At 44.0% G+C, this 18,719-nt stretch overlaps 1 non-coding gene across 1 annotated transcript; it reads right to left on the bottom strand.

Moving 5' to 3' along the window:
- Positions 1-17,193: 17,193 nt before the first annotated feature.
- Positions 17,194-17,266, bottom strand: TRNAF-GAA (transfer RNA phenylalanine (anticodon GAA)). The gene has a single exon. It is a non-coding gene; the product is annotated as a tRNA-Phe (tRNA).
- Positions 17,267-18,719: the final 1,453 nt, after the last annotated feature.

An 18,719-nucleotide genomic window follows, 5' to 3' on the forward strand; every position in this document is an offset into this window, starting at 1 on the left:
AGCTGTGAATCCTTTTTCCCAGATGTTCTAGAATTTTTATGTCAGCAGACAGTGCTGGAACGGTCTTCGTACCACAGTTTACAAAAAGAGAAATGCAAAATCATAAAGAGTATATTCCATCTTGTACTTTTAACCCCAAGCCACTGAATTGAAGTTTATAGCAGTTACAACATTATGCACAAAAGAATACCAATTGAATTAATAACAATCTAAAAAGCTAAGTGAGAAATCCATGCAAAGTCCGTACAGGACATTCAGACTGGCACACTATTTCGTTACCAAGATAGCTTGAGATAGAGGAGAAAATCAACGCAAAATTCATAGACCTAGCATGGGCAATTAATTTTCCTAAGGTGCCACATGTTGTATAGGGCCGAACCAACAGGCCACATTTAATCCTGATTACCATTATTATTACTATTTTTGTCAAGGATAACAACCAGGGTGGTCATGTAGATCCCACCACTCACTTTTACCACTTTGTCACAGATGACACTGAAGATATCATATGGATCCCACATCTGCCACCAGTGTGCCAGGGGACTCAACTCTGCTGCCTCCAATCGACAGGACAAATACACAATTGGCTGAAGAGTGATAGACGAGGCCGTAGTTGCATCCACTGCTAAATCGGTCATTGGGAACTCACAGTGAGCGTATAGTATATATACACCTCTGATTCTAACACATGGAATATATATACTGTATATATATATATATATATACAGGATATATATATATACATGATATATATTTACACAAATAAAAACAAGTAGAACTGCACTAGAGTGTATCACCGTTCACCATTGTCGATGTCAGTCCCCTAGTTTCACTGAAATGTAGCAGCAAATTTCAACAAACAAAGCGGTGCTCAGCTTGAAAAACACATTGATTCCATATACGGTAGTTAAAGAGGAAGAAAAACAGCGTCACTCACTCACCGAGTTGAAAGCAAGTGTTCAGTCCTTTAATTTCACCATTCACGGTGTATACAAGAACAAATGGACGTGCAGGATGTAGGAGGCATGTGGGAGAGAAAGGTGGATTACAGCCCTTTTGCAAGTCTGTCTCTCCCCTTGGAGCGCAATCATGTCCTCCTCCGTGGGTCTCTCTGCGAATACCATGGGTTCCTGATAGCTAGCTTGGGGCTCAGAGGTTGGGATTAGCGGAGCTGCCAACTGATCTGAGCTACCATCTCCCCGGTCCCGATATATCTAATTGCGTACTTCTCCTGGCCTTGGAGTCAGTGGGGCTGGTAAGGGGCCCAACATGGTGTCATCTAGTGCAGGGGTTGCTGCGGCACTTGAGGCCGGAGTACCCTCCGCGTACAGTGACATTTCACCGAGGGACCCAAAATCCTGGTTGGGGGGCTTGGGCCTAGATGTCGGGCCCTCCACCACCGGGGTGAGGGTCATGCCCCTTACCTCTCCTTCCAGAATGCCAGATCTTCTTTTTTGCTCCGGACCAGACAAGGCTCCCGACGGTCATCCAGCAAGGCTCCCGATGAAGGCCTCCTTCCACTCGGCCACAGCCTCCAGCTGCATCCGCCCGAGCTGCCGGGTAAGTTCTTCCACCTCTCTTCGCAGCAGGTCCGGATCTAGCTTCAATGACGGATACGGTTCTTGCAGGTACCAGCTGGGGGAGTCATAGTAACATAGTAACATAGTAACATAGTTAGTAAGGCCGAAAAAACACATTTGTCCATCCAGTTCAGCCTATATTCCATCATAATAAATCCCCAGATCTACATCCTTCTACAGAACCTAATAATTGTATGATACAATATTGTTCTGCTCCAGGAAGACATCCAGGCCTCTCTTGAACCCCTCGACTGAGTTCGCCATCACCACCTCCTCAGGCAAGCAATTCCAGATTCTCACTGCCCTAACAGTAAAGAATCCTCTTCTATGTTGGTGGAAAAACCTTCTCTCCTCCAGACGCAAAAAATGCCCCCTTGTGCCCGTCACCTTCGTTGGTATAAACAGATCCTCAGTGAGATATTTGTATTGTCCCCTTATATACTTTTACATGGTTATTAGATCGCCCCTCAGTCGTCTTTTTTCTAGACTAAATAATCCTAATTTCGCTAATCTTTCTGGGTATTGTAGTTCTCCCATCCCCTTTATTAATTTTGTTGCCCTCCTTTGTACTCTCTCTAGTTCCATTATATCCTTTCTGAGCACCGGTGCCCAAAACTGGACACAGTACTCCATGTGCGGTCTAACTAGGGATTTGTACAGAGGCAGTATAATGCTCTCATCATGTGTATCCAGACCTCTTTTAATGCACCCCATGATCCTGTTTGCCTTGGCAGCTGCTGCCTGGCACTGGCTGCTCCAGGTAAGTTTATCATTAACTAGGATCCCCAAGTCCTTCTCCCTGTCAGATTTACCCAGTGGTTTCCCGTTCAGTGTGTAATGGTGATATTGATTCCTTCTTCCCATGTGTATAACCTTACATTTATCATTGTTAAACCTCATCTGCCACCTTTCAGCCCAAATTTCCAACTTATCCAGATCCATCTGTAGCAGAATACTATCTTCTCTTGTATTAACTGCTTTACATAGTTTTGTATCATCTGCAAATATCGATATTTTACTGTGTAAACCTTCTACCAGATCATTAATGAATATGTTGAAGAGAACAGGTCCCAATACCGACCCCTGCGGTACCCCACTGGCCACAGCGACCCAGTTAGAGACTATACCATTTATAACCACCCTCTGCTTTCTATCACTAAGCCAGTTACTAACCCATTTACACACATTTTCCCCCAGACCAAGCATTCTCATTTTGTGTACCAACCTCTTGTGCGGCACGGTATCAAACGCTTTAGAAAAATCGAGATATACCACATCCAATGACTCACCGTGGTCCAGCCTATAGCTTACCTCTTCATAAAAACTGATTAGATTGGTTTGACAGGAGCGATTTCTCATAAACCCATGCTATGGAGTTAAACAGTTATTCTCATTGAGATAATCCAGAATAACATCCCTCAGAAACCCTTCAAATATTTTACCAACAATAGAGGTTAGACTTACTGGCCTATAATTTCCAGGTTCACTTTTAGAGCCCTTTTTGAATATTGGCACCACATTTGCTATGCGCCAGTCCTGCAGAACAGACCCCGTCACTATAGAGTCCCTAAAAATAAGAAATAATAGTTTATCTATTACATTACTTAGTTCTCTTAGTACTCGTGGGTGTATGCAGTCTTCCTGCTCCACCCTATGCTCCGCTGCTCACTCACCTCCCTCCGCCATGTTGATTTCCGATACTTCCTCCTAGGTCCGATTTCCTCGCCGAGGAAGCTAGAAAAGCTAAACGTGCGTCGGGGCTAGTGGACCCAGCGGATACCAGACCCACATGGGTAAGCACTGCGTGTAGTGTCATCCTTATGCACTTTTTGCACTTTATTATGTCAGCTGTGGTTTTCACCGGTCCTAAATTGCGAGACTGTACTTAGAAGTGGGTATTGTCGTATTTCTCACTTGTGAATGAGACCGGTAGTACATATGTGCCACACAGGCCCTTGTACTTTATGAGGTGCTCTATGCGCCACTGTGTCTCCAGGTGATAGGGTGGACAGGTGACATGTAGTCCAGCTGTCCTGCCAGTTTCTGCTGTAAGTCTTGGAGTCCCTCACAACCTGAATCTTCCGGCTACCGATGTCTGCGCTCTGTAGGGAGGTAGCCCAGTCGCAACTGTCCTCCTCAGTTGTCACTCTCCTGTGCTTCGCTCTCCTACACGCTCATTACAATCGGTTCTTCTTTCTGTGTTATCTCTGTCCAGGACCTGCAGCACCTTCTTGGCTGCACGGCCCCCTCTCTCATCCCTCCAGACCAGAATATACATAGGGAAGCCACCCACAAGCTGGATCAGCGCTCCCCCATCTGGCCTGGAGTATGAACATGTTGTATGCTTGTGATACCTAATAAAGAAGATACTCGCTCGCTTCCATTCGTGACATCACTCTCCCTGTGAGGAAAGCAATGCCATTGTGACAACCAGGAACCTGGAGTATCACACGGTGCACCGGCCAATCAAAACCATGCCATTACTTGGCATGGCTGTGATAGCTCTAGAAGTGCCCACAGCCTAACAGCATGTTGATTGGTTGCACTGCAGCCTTTTAACTAACTTTATTAGGCATCCAAACCCAAACAGTAAACTGGACATCCTGTTAAAAGTTCGTGTTCGGGGTTCCGTACCGGAGACCCAGCTGTGCTTGGGTAAGGCTCTCAGAGCTACGCCTGGGGAGTGCTCTCAAATCTGTGCCTGGATTAGGCTCCCAAAGTTGTGCCAGGGTGGGCCTGTCAGAGTCCGAGCTGTGCTTGAGTAGGGCTGTCAGAGCTCTGTCTGGATAGGGCTTTCAAATCTGTGTATGGATTGGACTCTCACAGCTGTGCCTGGGTAGGACTGTTAAAGCTATACTGGTGCTAAGCTCTCAGAGTTGTGCCTGGGAAGCACTGATATAGCTATGCCTGGGCATAGCTCTCATATCTGTGCCTATATTAGCTCTCATAGCTGTGCCTGGTAGGGCTGTCAGAACTTTGCCTCTGTAAGGCTATCAGAGTTGTGCCTGGATACGGCTCTCAGACCTGTACCTGTGAAGGCCTCTTTGAGCTGTGCCTGGGTTGGATTATCAGAACTGTGTCTAGAGAAAGCTCTCAGAGCTGTGGCAGGGTATGACTTTCAGAGCTGTGCCTGGTAGAACTCTCAGAACTGTGCCTGGTTCGCGTCTCAGAGTTGTGCCACCACAAGTGAGTTGCTGAACAGAGTGGCGTGGACGTGCACGCCAGAGCTCAGAATCCAATATGGGACTCACTCCCTGTGCTGGTGGCGCACTTTCGTGTAACTGCTGTCTACACCAGTAGTTAGCACTTAGCACAGGGAGTGGAACCAACACAAGGACTGGGTGCCATCTTGGATTCTGAGCTCCTGAACCCACCTCCACTTCATTCTGTTCTGCAAATCACAGGCTGTTAATGCAAAAGAACCAGCTGTCCACTTTTCCATACGAAGGCTATATTAAATGACATGGCGAGTCAACGTTGGCAGGTGGGCCTTGAATTTGACACGACATAGATCAGTGATCAGGTTTAGAAATTGTTAAGATATTACCAAACTTTTCATTTTGCATTTCTTGTTTATGAAAAAAAGTTTAAGTCTTTGATATTTGTTATCTAAAAAAATGTTGTCAACTACCTATCTATATTGGCCAATAAAATTAAATAAAAATAACTGGGCTCACCCAGGACCTTTCACACCCTAAGATGGAATCATACCCCTAGACCAACGAGTCAACTGAGAACTCTTCCAAATGTAGTGCAGAAAGATCACTTCAGTAAAAGCAGAGGTTCTTACATATTTAGCCTGAGAATTGTCAGATAGTTAAGTGACATTTTCACATCTTTAATATTTGATCTCCTCAATATTTTATTAATTATTTTAAATAACATAAGCAGAATATTGTTTTTAAAATCAAGGGAAATTTTATATGAAAGGAATAGTAATGCAAACAATTGTACAGGTGTAATAAAGGTGGCAGTATAGAAGAGATGAAAAAAATCTATTCTCTGCTACTGCATCAAAAAAAGATATGGCATTTGGTTTATTTTGACATATTTAAGTAGCAGATCAGATTTCAGTGAGTGTGTTCAAATAGTACTTCAATAAAATGTCCTAATATATCTGTGACTGTCTTGATGGAATTGGCACCGGTTTGGCAAATATTCTGTTAAAATGTGTATATACCTACAGTATATTAATGCTCTTGTAGCTTTACACACACACACATATATACCGTATACATAATAAATATGTATATATATTCACACATTCGTGTATGATACCCGTATGGATTCCGGTGGCCAGGAGCTTCTTTGATGTTCAGCAGGAAAGTTTCACAGTCTATTTCAGGACGTAGCTACAAGTGCCACATCAGCAGTGAAGAAGACAGTGTATTGTATTACATTCAGTCTTGAGCTTTCCATCTTCAGTGTCTCATACTGGGAATAGCTGAAGGTATTTAAATGTTCATGTTGAAACCATTTTTTTAATGGGTGATAAAAATAACAAAATCAACAGTTTTGACAGTCAATTAATGGATTATTCCCAAAATAGAATAGATGATAAATTACTGATCTTTGAGGATCAGAGGGTTACCTGGAACAGCTCTCGGGTATTTTCAGAAGTACCATGGACAATTAAGTGTAAGTTGATACTGAGTGAGTTCTGCAAAGCCCACATCCTTTGTTCCTGAGTATTAGGCTATGTGCACACGTTCAGGATTTCTCACAGAAAATTCCTGAGAATAACCTGAAATTTTCTGCAAGAAATCTGCATGCGTTTTTGGTGCGTTTTTGATGCGTTTTTTTCCGGACATTTCCCAATGCATTTTGTAGTGGGAAATCCACAAAAAAAACCCGCAAAATTAATGAACATGCTGCGTTTTTTACCATGATGCGTTTTTTTCGCGGAAAAAAACGCATCATGTGCACAAAACATGCGGAATTCATTCTAAATGATGGGATGCTTATTGTATGCTTTTTTTTGCGGTTTTATAGTGTTTTTGATCGGGAAAAAAACGCGAAAAAACAGCAACGTATGCACACAGCCTAAATCTTTGGATCACTAGTGTCCCAGCAGTTGGACAACTAGCGATCAATAAGTTATCCCCTATCCTATTGGGGATAGAAGATAATTTACTATTTTGCAAATTTGAATTTGTATTATATACATTTTTTCCTTTTTTATGTATATTAATTTTCATGTAAAGTAAACCCAGGGCTGCCACCAGGAATTTCAGGGCCCCATACTGGTAAAATTTCCGGGTCCCCTTGCCACTCCGCCCTGGCTCCAGAAAAGCTCCACCCCCATCTCTTGAACCTTCCACAGTCCCAACACCCACTCTTGGAAAAACTCCTCTTCTGAATCAAGTCCTCACAAATTACACATTAACAGTTCCCATCAAACACCATATCACATACATAGCCAACAGCTTTTTTTTGGCCAAAAGATTTTTTAATCCACCACCACGACAAGATAAATTATTTTGGCTCGGCCCTACTCTACTCCAACCTATTAAACATTTCTTAAAATATCCAATTCTCTTTTTTGGTACAGTGGGGCAAAAAAGTATTTAGTCAGTCAGCAATAGTGCAAGTTCCACCACTTAAAAAGATGAGAGGCGTCTGTAATTTACATCATAGGTAGACCTCAACTATGGGAGACAAACTGAGAAAAAAAAATCCAGAAAATCACATTGTCTGTTTTTTTAACATTTTATTTGCATATTATGGTGGAAAATAAGTATTTGGTCAGAAACAAAATTTCATCTCAATACTTTGTAATATATCCTTTGTTGGCAATGACAGAGGTCAAACGTTTTCTGTAAGTCTTCACAAGGTTGCCACACACTGTTGTTGGTGTGTTGGCCCATTACTCCATGCAGATCTCCTCTAGAGCAGTGATGTTTTTGGCTTTTCGCTTGGCAACACGGACTTTCAACTCCCTCCAAAGGTTTTCTATAGGGTTGAGATCTGGAGACTGGCTAGGCCACTCCAGGACCTTGAAATGCTTCTTACAAAGCCACTCCTTCGTTGCCCTGGCGGTGTGCTTTGGATAATTGTCATGTTGAAAGACCCAGCCACGTTTCATCTTCAATGCCCTTGCTGATGGAAGGAGGTTTGCACTCAAAATCTCACGATACATGGCCCCATTCATTCTTTCATGTACCCGGATCAGTCGTCCTGGCCCCTTTGCAGAGAAACAGCCCCAAAGCATGATGTTTCCACCACCATGCTTTACAGTAGGTATGGTGTTTGATGGATGCAACTCAGTATTCTTTTTCCTCCAAACACGACAAGTTGTGTTTCTACCAAACAGTTCCAGTTTGGTTTCATCAGACCATAGGACATTCTCCCAAAACTCCTCTGGATCATCCAAATGCTCTCTAGCAAACTTCAGACAGGCCCGGACATGTACTGGCTTAAGCAGTGGGACACGTCTGGCACTGCAGGATCTGAGTCCATGGTGGCATAGTGTGTCACTTATGGTAGGCCTTGTTACATTGGTCCCAGCTCTCTGCAGTTCATTCACTAGGTCCCCCCGCGTGGTTCTGGGATTTTTGCTCACCGTTCTTGTGATCATTCTGACCCCACGGAGTGGGATTTTGCGTGAAGCCCCAGATCGAGGGAGATTATCAGTGGTCTTGTATGTCTTCCATTTTCTAATTATTGCTCCCACTGTTGATTTCTTCACTCCAAGCTGGTTGGCTATTGCAGATTCAGTCTTCCCAGCCTGGTGCAGGGCTACAATTTTGTTTCTGGTGTCCTTTGACAGCTCTTTGGTCTTCACCATAGTGGAGTTTGGAGTCAGACTGTTTGAGGGTGTGCACAGGTGTCTTTTTATACTGATAACAAGTTTAAACAGGTGCCATTACTACAGGTAATGAGTGGAGGAAAGAGGAGACTCTTAAAGAAGAAGTTACAGGTCTGTGAGAGCCAGAAATCTTGATTGTTTGTTTCTGACCAAATACTTATTTTCCACCATAATATGCAAATAAAATGTTAAAAAACAGACAATGTGATTTTCTGGATTTTTTTTTCTCATTTTGTCTCCCATAGTTGAGGTCTACCTATGATGTAAATTACAGACGCCTCTCATGTTTTTAAGTGGTGGAACTTGCACTATTGCTGACTGACTAAATACTTTTTTGCCCCACTGTATATTTTTGTTTAATTTTCTTTAAGGGAACGTTTCACATACATTTTTTAAAATGACCAATAAATTACTGTATAATTTATACAATGTGATTTTCTGGATTTTATTTTTGATATTCTACCTCTCAATGTTAAAATTAACCTACCCTTAAAATTATACGCTGTTCATATCTTTCTCAGTGGGCAAACTGACAAAATCAGCAAGGGATCAAATACTTATTTCCCCCACTGTATATGTAATCTCATCCTACCCCAATATATGTTCTCTCATTCTGCCCTATATATGTCCTCTCATCTTGCCTCCATATATTTTCTCTCATCCTGCCCCCATATATGTCCTCTAATCCTGCCCCCATATATGTAATCTCATCCTGCCCCAAATATATGTCCTCCCATCCTGCCCCCATATATGCCGAACGCAGGCACAGGATTCCGGGGCCATAACTTAAGTGCATGGGAGGGAGGTAATATTGTAATGAGGAGAGGAGGCAGCGATTTCTTCCAGGCACCGCACGCGCCGGAACTCGGAAGAAATCATTAACATAAAGACAGAATATAACATTTCTCAACAACAAGACTGCTAATATGAGGCATACAGGTAGGACTAGTGTAACAATTATATTACCTGTATGCCCATATTAATAGGTTATATATGTCCCGGGTTGTGACAGATTCCCTTTAATGTAAAAGTAGTGGACAACCTCTTTGAAAATGTCAAAATAAGCTATTTATTATTGTTATAAAGTTATTTAAGGCAGCCTGACAGGTGGTACATGTTGCCTAAACTATGTGCAGCATGTATGGGGCATGTGCTGTGGTGGCCAACCAGTTCCTGACACATGCTGCTCATGCTTGGGCAGCATGCATCAGATGGCAGATTCCTTCTAAGGGGTTTTCCAGGCTTGGGATAAAAGTCTGCAGTCAATATATGTGACTGCAGACTGCCAAATCACAACAGGGTGCAGTGTGCCCGCTTACATGGGTCTGATCACATGCAATCAGGCAGTTATTACTGTACATGTGAGACTCAGGAGACCTAATTAAATGCTAATATAAGTAGAACTTTACACTCAAGAGAAGTATGCAACAAGAATTACATTTTATTCTCAATCCAATTAGTCCAGTATAAATAAAACTTCATTCTTGTTGCATACCTCTTTTGAGTGCCAAGTTCTACTTACATTATCTATTATGGATTGGAACCATACTGAGGCTCGTCTCTGCAGTCCTGGAGAGCTGCATACTAATTATTAATTGTTAAGAGAGCACTGAAGAAGAATTATTGTTTACAGGAGCATCAGTAGCGTAGTTATCAAATGGCAGAGAGTACGGTCACCCGGGGCACCTCGCTCGGAGGCTGCCAGCCAGTGCTACCACAACTCCTAACTCTATCAGCATATGCAGCACGCCTGTTTGGTTAAGCTCTGTTGTAATGTGGGGTGACATGATCTCCCTGCACTACTGCTCTCCATTTTGCAGACCGCATGTTGCTTCAAGCGTGCAGTCTCCAGAACAGCAGGGTGATACACTGGCTGAGGCAGCAGCATAGGACTTGAGTCCTGTCACGTTGACGTTATTGTGTGGCACCAGGACTCTGATAGTGATTGTTAAGTAAATAAGGCAGCACACTGCAGCGCTAGAACATACAAACTTGAAATACGAAATTTGAACTGCATTACTGCACTAGAAATATGAAAAATGAGAGCGTATAGCGCATAAAAATGGCCAATTTTATGTGTACCTGGTAGCCCCTTTACGGCATCTCTCTTATACCAGGTCCTACGCTTGCCTTACCTCGCTGAGAATAAACGTCTCCATCTGAATGGGTACATGTGAAACCTCTTCCTAGACTAAAATTCTCTCTCTCTGTGGAGGGGTACTGGACCTGCTCTAATTAAAACACCTGTGGCTAGGAGGCGGAGTGCACGATCAGAAGGCTAGAGAATACATTTCAAAAACCTGACCTGCACATCCAAACATAGACTCAGTATGAACAGGTGCTGAACCTAGAGTCGCCAACTCGTATATAGTTAAGTAAATAAGGCAGCACACTGCAGCGCTTGAACATACAAACTTGAAATACGAAATTTGAACTGCATTACTGCACTAGAAATATGAAAAATGAGAGCGTTTAGCGCATAAAAATGGCCAATTTTATGTGTACCTGGTAGCTCCTCGCTGAGAATAAACGTCTCCATCTGAATGGGTACATGTGAAACCTCTTCCTAGACTAAAATTCTCTCTCTCTGTGGAGGGGTATAAGAGAGATGCCGTAAAGGGGCTACCAGGTACACATAAAATTGGCCATTTTTATGCGCTAAACGCTCTCATTTTTCATATTTCTAGCGCAGTAATGCAGTTCAAATTTCGTATTTCAAGTTTGTATGTTCTAGCGCTGCAGTGTGCTGCCTTATTTACTTAACTATATACGAGTTGGCGACTCTAGGTTCAGCACCTGTTCACACTGAGTCTATGTTTGGATGTGCAGGTCAGGTTTTTGAAATGCATTCTCTAGCCTTCTGATCGTGCACTCCGCCTCCTAACCACAGGTGTTTTAATTACAGCAGGTCCAGTACCCCTCCACAGAGAGAGAGAATTTTAGTCTAGGAAGAGGTTTCACATGTACCCATTCAGATGGAGACGTTTATTCTCAGCGAGGTAAGGCAAGCGTAGGACCTGGTATAAGAGAGATGCCGTAAAGGGGCTACCAGGTACACATAAAATTGGCCATTTTTATGCGCTAAACGCTCTCATTTTTCATATTTCTAGTGCAGTAATGCAGTTCAAATTTCGTATTTCAAGTTTGTATGTTCTAGCGCTGCAGTGTGCTGCCTTATTTACTTAACTATATACGAGTTGGCGACTCTAGGTTCAGCACCTGTTCACACTGAGTCTATGTTTGGATGTGCAGGTTAGGTTTTTGAAATGTATTCTGATAGTGATGGTGTCACCCACAGACACTGTTTCTGGAATCTGGCTTTTGGCCCAAGTAGTCAGGTGCTTTGCTTGTATGTGCCTGAGCATTCTGGTGGTGGTCAGGCTGGTAGTTGTCTTGCCCATGCTAATGCTGGCATGGCAGATGTTGCAAATGGCCTTTTTTGGGTTAATTGTACTGTCTTTAAAAAAGCGCCAGACTCAGGAACACCAAACTCTTGGCTTACAACTTCACTCGTGGTGGTGCTCTGGGGATCAGTTGCCCACCTTGTGTCTCTGGCCACCCCACTGCCTTTTCCTGCCTGTTGTGGTGCTGCAGATCCCTCCCCCTGTGGGCTGCTGTGCTTGCTTTGCATGTCACCTTCTCAGGTGGGGTCAGTGAGTTCATCATCCACCACCTTATCTTCCACTTCCACACTCTGGTCCTCCTTCTGACTTGCTGACCCAACAACATTACTTGCTGGTAATTGTGTCTCTTCATTATCCAGCTCTTGTGAAAGTAATAGCATTTTCCCACCATTGCCTTCTTGTGAGCATGCCTTCTCAAACATTTGAGCATCTCAACATATGATCTTCTCATGTTTGGCTGAAACAAGCAGGTTGAGAGGCCAGAATCTATAAATGGAAATGTGAAGAGCTCTTTGGAGTGTCCAAGTGTGGAATCAATTGTCTCCAGGCACTTGGCATGGTAGGAGGAAGGAGGATCGGGGGGATTATGTGGTCCAGAATCATGGCTACTGAGACTGGACCGTGTGATAGACAGGGTGGTGCTGGCAAAGTGACTGGAAGCATTATCTGCTATCCATCCAACAACCTTTTCACACTGTATGTCTTCAAGAGTGGTGGTGCACACTCCTCTACAAAGTGGGACAGGAAGCTGGATCAAAATGATGTGTGTGTTTGTTGTGCTCCAAATCCAGGAACAGTTTCACCTTGTCAATGGCCTTGGCCGCTTCGCTCACCATCAGCATCACATAAACATCCCTGTTTCTTACCACATGCCTTGCCTATTTTAAATCACGTATGATATATCTCAGTTGAGAAAACATAAGAGTTAACTCTTTTGGCCATTCGCGCACTCTGTAGGGCTGTGACGTCACACGCCGGCCAGTCTCTGTAGGCCATTTTTTCTATTGCCGTGCAACCAGGGACGCCACCAGCCGGGCTTCCTTGGCTCTGCATGCTTCTCTTGATCCCTTGAGGTCTCGTCTACTTATCGCCATCTGCAGCTCCAGCAGGAGAATGGAGAATAGATATTCAGCAGGTTAGTTGCCGTTGTAGCTGCATATTTTGTTTCAGCAGTTACCTTTGTACTGCTTGTGTTAATCTCTTGGTACGAGGTCCTTTGTTGCCTGGCCTTGCTGCAGGCAATCTGTAACATATTGCACTGTCACTAGCTTTGAAATTTATTGCAGTACATAAGTCTGTCTGCACGGCTTATGTGAATCTCTCATTATGTGAACGCATATCACGTATGATCATAATTTGGAGTATATTACTCATTGTTTAAGGACAACTATATAAGCAGTTTTTTGTATGTTACCAACTAGATTCTGCCAGTAGCTGTTTCAACCTGAAAATCAAGCTTGCCATTGTACACAGTTGAACACTACACTTGCTATTTCACCTGTTGCATTCAGCACCATTGTATTAGTTAAATCATTGATTAGGTGTTACTCAAATTATTTTTTTTGGAGGGGAAATCAGGTGACCACTATAAGGATTAGCGCGGCAAACCATTTGTATTATTTATTATTTTATGTATGGGATTTTACACACAGGATCCTGAGCTTTGCCAGCCGCTGTATATCCTATATTTTAATCAAAATAGTTTTTTAGGTTACCTCTATCATTAAAGGCACTGGTGTAATTGATATACATTTCTTTGCTTTCCTTTTACCATGTGAGTTCTCACTTGAAGCTCTGGCCCCAGCCAGTGTCACCGGGTTTTCCCGCTAGGCCGCAAGTCTCTTCCTGATGTAGACTATTAAAGCCTGTCGAGCCTCCCACGCACTAACCGGCCCCCTCCCAACCTGCAATCCTAATCCCAGCCGACATGATATTGTATATCAGGGATCTCCAACCTGTAGCTCGGGAGCCACATGTGGCTCGCGGTCCCATGAATTGTGGCTCGCGGCGGTCTGTCAGCTTGGTCATTAGCTCCAGTTCTAGCAAACCGGTGTAGAGATCACATCTGAAAATGGTGAATTTTGTGAGCAGCCCTGCACAGAAGAGCAGATCTGGATGCACATATCCTGGCCTTAGGGGTTTTGAGATGATTTAAGTATGGTATGCTGGAGACAAGATGATACCACCTGTCAGAGGAAGTGTTTGAAGCTAAATGAGTCAGTATCTTGAGAGTGCTTTATAGGAGAATACTGAGTGGAGGGTATTGTAGGAACTCCTGAATCTTTGTATACTGCTTTGGGGTGATTTATTTGTGTGGATAATCTTTGGTTACCATTATGCCTGTAATGGGCGTTTTGGTTGCCACTATTGTGAGGGGGGCGGGAGCCGAATGTCACTCGCGACCCTCTCTCAAGGCTTGGTGTGGCTCGCGACCCTCTCTCAGAGCTGAATGTGGCTCTCAAGGTCAGAAACGTTGGGGACCTCTGCTGTATATGATAGCTGGAAGTATTGGCCCTGCTCACTTGCTCTGTTCCTATCGCAGGTGTGCCTCTCCCATCTCTTATCGGCTTGACCATCAGTGGAAGTCTCAGGGAATAAAGGACAGGGCCTCTCCTCTTGACAGGCGTAGTCGGACCTTGGAGGTTTGACTAGTGAAGGGCGCAGATTATGGCTCTGACCAGCGTAAGCTGCACACTGGGATATCTTCCTGGGGAACCAGGTGGTGACCGACACCCAGGTAGCACAGACTCCCCGCTGAGACCTGTCATGTTGTTCTCAGTGGTGTCTCTGGAGCATGTCTGCCCCTCTCTCATCCCTGGCACCAAATTGCCTTGTGGTTTAGCGCGCAGAGATTTCATATCAGGGAAGTCCTTACAGAGGGTCATCTGATTCAGTCTAACACGCAAGGTCCTCCCCCCTGCAATTTTTACTGCACACTTTGGTTCCGTTTGATATTGACTGACCAGCAGATGGCAGTCTCTCCACCTTAATGGCATATCCTGCACTAATTTTCCAGAGGGCTTTTTGTCACAATAGCTCCTATAGCCAGCCTGACGTATGTCCCGCAGAGCCAGCCCATCTTGTTTCCCCACAGCCAGCACCTCATGTGTTCTCCACAGCCAGCCCCTCATATTTCCCCCACAGTGAGCCCCTCATATGTCCCCCATAGCCAGCACCTTTTATGGTCCCCATAGTCAGCCCTTCTTAGGTCCCCCAAATCCAGCCCATCTTATGTCCCACATAGCCTGCCTCTCTTATGTCCACAAATAGTCAGCCCCTCATTTGTCCCCCACAGCCAGCCTCTAAAATTTCCTCCACACGCAGCCGCTCTTATGTCCCCCACAGCCTGCTCCTTTTATGTCCCCCACAGCCAGCCTCTTTTATGCCCTACATATCCAGCCCCTCTTATTTCCCCATAGCCAGCCCCACAAATGTCCACAAAAGCCCATCTTATATCCGCATAGCCATCCCTTCACATGACCCCATAGCCAGCCCCTCATACTGTATGTTCCCCATGGCCAGCGCCACTTATGTTCAAATAGCCAGCCACTCTTAGGTCCCCCAAAGCTAGCCCATCTTCTGCCCCACATAGGCTGCCCCTCTTATGTCTCCCAATAGCCAGATTCTCACATGTCCCCTATAGCCAGCCTCCATGTCCTCCACAGTCAGCCCCTAATATTTCCCCCACAATCAGCCCCTCTTATGTCACCCATGGTCAGTGACACTTAAGTCCCCCATAGCCAGTCACTCAGGTCCCCAAAAGCTAGCCCATCTTCTGTCCAAAATAGCCTGCTCCTCTTTTGTCCCCCAGTAGCCAGCTCCTCATATGTCCCCTATAGCTAGCCCCCTTGTCCCCCAAATCCAGCGTCTCTTATGTCTCCCACAGACAGCTCCTTTTAGGTCCACCAATAGCCAGACTCACAGATGTCCCCATACGTAGTCCCCCATAGGCCCCTCATAGCCAGCTCCTCATATGTACCCCAATAGCCAGCTTCACATATGTCCTCCAATAGCCTGTCCCACATATGTTCCCAATAGCCAGCCTCACATATGTCACTCATGTTTAGCCCTACATATGTCCTCCATAGACAGCTCCACCTATGTCTTCTAACAGCAAGCCCCACATTTGTTGCCCAATAGCCAGCCCCACATATGTCCATCAATATCCAGCCCCACATATCAGGCCCATAGCTAGCTAACGTATGTGACCCCATAGCCATACACACATATGTCCCCCATAGCCAGCTACTGTTATGACCCCCACAGCTAGCATCACATTTGTATCCCACAGCGAGCCCAATATATGTCCCACACAGCCAGCTCCACATTGGTCCCCCATAGCCAGCTCCACCTATGTCCCCTAATATCAAGCCCCACATATGTTGCCCAATAGCCAGCCCCACATATGTCCCCCAATAGCCTGCTCCACATTTGTCCCCAATAGCCATTACCACATGTCTCCCAGTAGTCAGCCCCACATAAGTCCCCCATAGCCAGCTGTACATATGTACCCCAAAAGCTAGCTCCACATATGTCTTCCATAGCTTTCTCCATATATGTCCTCTAATAGCCAGCTCCACATATGTCCCCCATAGCCAGTCCCACATGTCCCCATAGCCAGTTCCAAATATATCCCCCATAGCCAGCTCTGCATGTCCCCCAATAGCCAACCCCACATATGTCCCCAATAGCCAGCCCCACATATGTCCTCTATAACCAGCCCCACATATGTCTCCCACAGCTAGCCCAATATATGTCCCACACAGCCAGCCGCACATATATGCCCATAGCCATCTCCACATATGTCCGCCAATAGGGTGCCCCACATTTGTCCCCCAATAGCCATTACCACACATGACTCCCGAAAGCCAGCCCCTCATATGTCTCCTATAGCTAGCCCCACATATATCCCCCACAGTTAAACTCATATACAGTATGTCCTCCATAGCTAGCTCCACATATGTCCCCCAATAGCCAGCCCCTCTTACACCTCCCAATCATTGGCAAAACATAAAAGAAATGATTATACTCACCTTATCCTGGCTCCCTGTACACCGCACCCGCCGACTCTTCTTGGTTCCTTTATCGTTTTCAACAATGGATGCTGGATGGCGCGATGACGTCACCATATCGATATTCCCTGCGTGCGCCTTCTCCTCTACAGGGCCAGGCCGGAAGTGGTCTGTGTTCTGCTGGAGATCCTGGCAGGGCAGGGAGCTGACTGCTGCTTCTCTGATCTTGTCCCGGGCGGCGCAGCTCACAGCAATTGTATTTGCGTCTAAATACCATTTTCCCCCCTCTAAAAAAGCGTACCCATTGGGAAAGGCATATCTCCAGATGTAGGACTTATATATTCATTAGAAATCAATCATTACTGGAAAATAAGCAGTTAAAAAACTTCTGCCGAAACCCGGGATCGAACCAGGGACCTTTAGATCTTCAGTCTAACGCTCTCCCAACTGAGCTATTTCGGCAGTGGATCCCTGTACTTGTCGCTTCCTGACATGAGTTTTCTGTAGAACAGTCTGAGCTACAAGGAACAATCACTTGATAGTAAAAGCAAAACTAAAATGTTTCCTCTTTTATGTATTATTCAGCTAAGGCTTTATTTATTAAATACAATTTTAAGAAAGTGTATGAAATAATTAAAATAAATAAGTACATTAATTAATTAATTCACTCAAGAAGACACAAGATTGAATTTATGTGCAGTGTGATATATACTTCTCCCAAGTAAGTAAATGCTGCATTATTTTTATTGCTGCTTTTTTTTATCCTCTAATCAGAATTTTCAGTTTTTCAAGCTTTTTTTTCTGTGCTGATTTGAAGCAGTGTTTTTTTTTTTTAAATAAGTTTAGAAACAATGAGGTTCTGTATTTAAAAACACATTTGTATCTTTGCATCCGTTCTTTCAGGCTCCCCATAAAATCATACAGGCAAAAAAAGCACAACCTCCTTCCTCAAAATAAAAACCTTACATTGTATATGTACGTTTATGCATTTCCATTTTTTTGTTCCGTTTCTTCCCAGAGCCATAACTTTGTTAATTTTCTGTCAATATGGCCATGTGAGGGCTTGTTTTTTGCACGATGAGTTGTACTTTTGATCAACACTATTGCTTTTACCATAATATTGTGTACTAGAAAATGGGGAAAAAATTTAAGTACAGTGAAAATGAAAAAAAAAAAGAGTGCAATTCCAAAATGATTTTTTTTTTTTACCATGTTCACTAAATGCTTAAATTGACCTGCAAGTATGATTCTTCAGGTCATTACAAGTTCGTAGATACCAAACATGTATAGGCTTTTTTTTATTTAAGTGGTGAAAAAAAAATCCAAAATATGTATAAAAAAAAAAGTGCCATTTTCCGAGACCCGTAGCATCTCTATTTTTTGGTTTCTGGGTGAGGGCTTATTTTTTGCTCACTGAGCTGACATTTTATTAATACCATTTTGGGATAGATATGATGTTTTCATAGCCTGCTATTGCATTTCATTGCAATGGTGCAGTGACAAAAAAAACGGAATTCAGGCGTTTTGATTTTTTTTCTCGTTACGTCGTTTACGGCCGTTTATATATTTTTATATATTGATAGATTGGGCAATTCTGAATCCTGCGATACCAAATATATATATCTTATACACATATTAAAGGGAATCTGTTACCAAGTTTGGCCGATAAGAGATACAGCCATCACCTTTCAGGGCTGATATACAGCGTTCTATAATGCTATATATAAGCCCCCAACTCAACCTGCAAGAGAAGAAAAATTAATTTTTATTATACTCACCTGCGAGGCGGTTTGGTCTGTTGGGCATCGTTGGTCCTGGTCCGGCAGCACCCATCTTCTTAAGAGCCCTGTTTTTCTGCTTGCTTCGTGTGGATGACACGTCCCTTCATCATCCACACAGTCTCATCGGCACAGCG

This window comes from Ranitomeya imitator, chromosome 3 (assembly GCF_032444005.1).
Source record: "Ranitomeya imitator isolate aRanImi1 chromosome 3, aRanImi1.pri, whole genome shotgun sequence".
NCBI classification, from domain to species: Eukaryota; Metazoa; Chordata; class Amphibia; order Anura; family Dendrobatidae; genus Ranitomeya; species Ranitomeya imitator.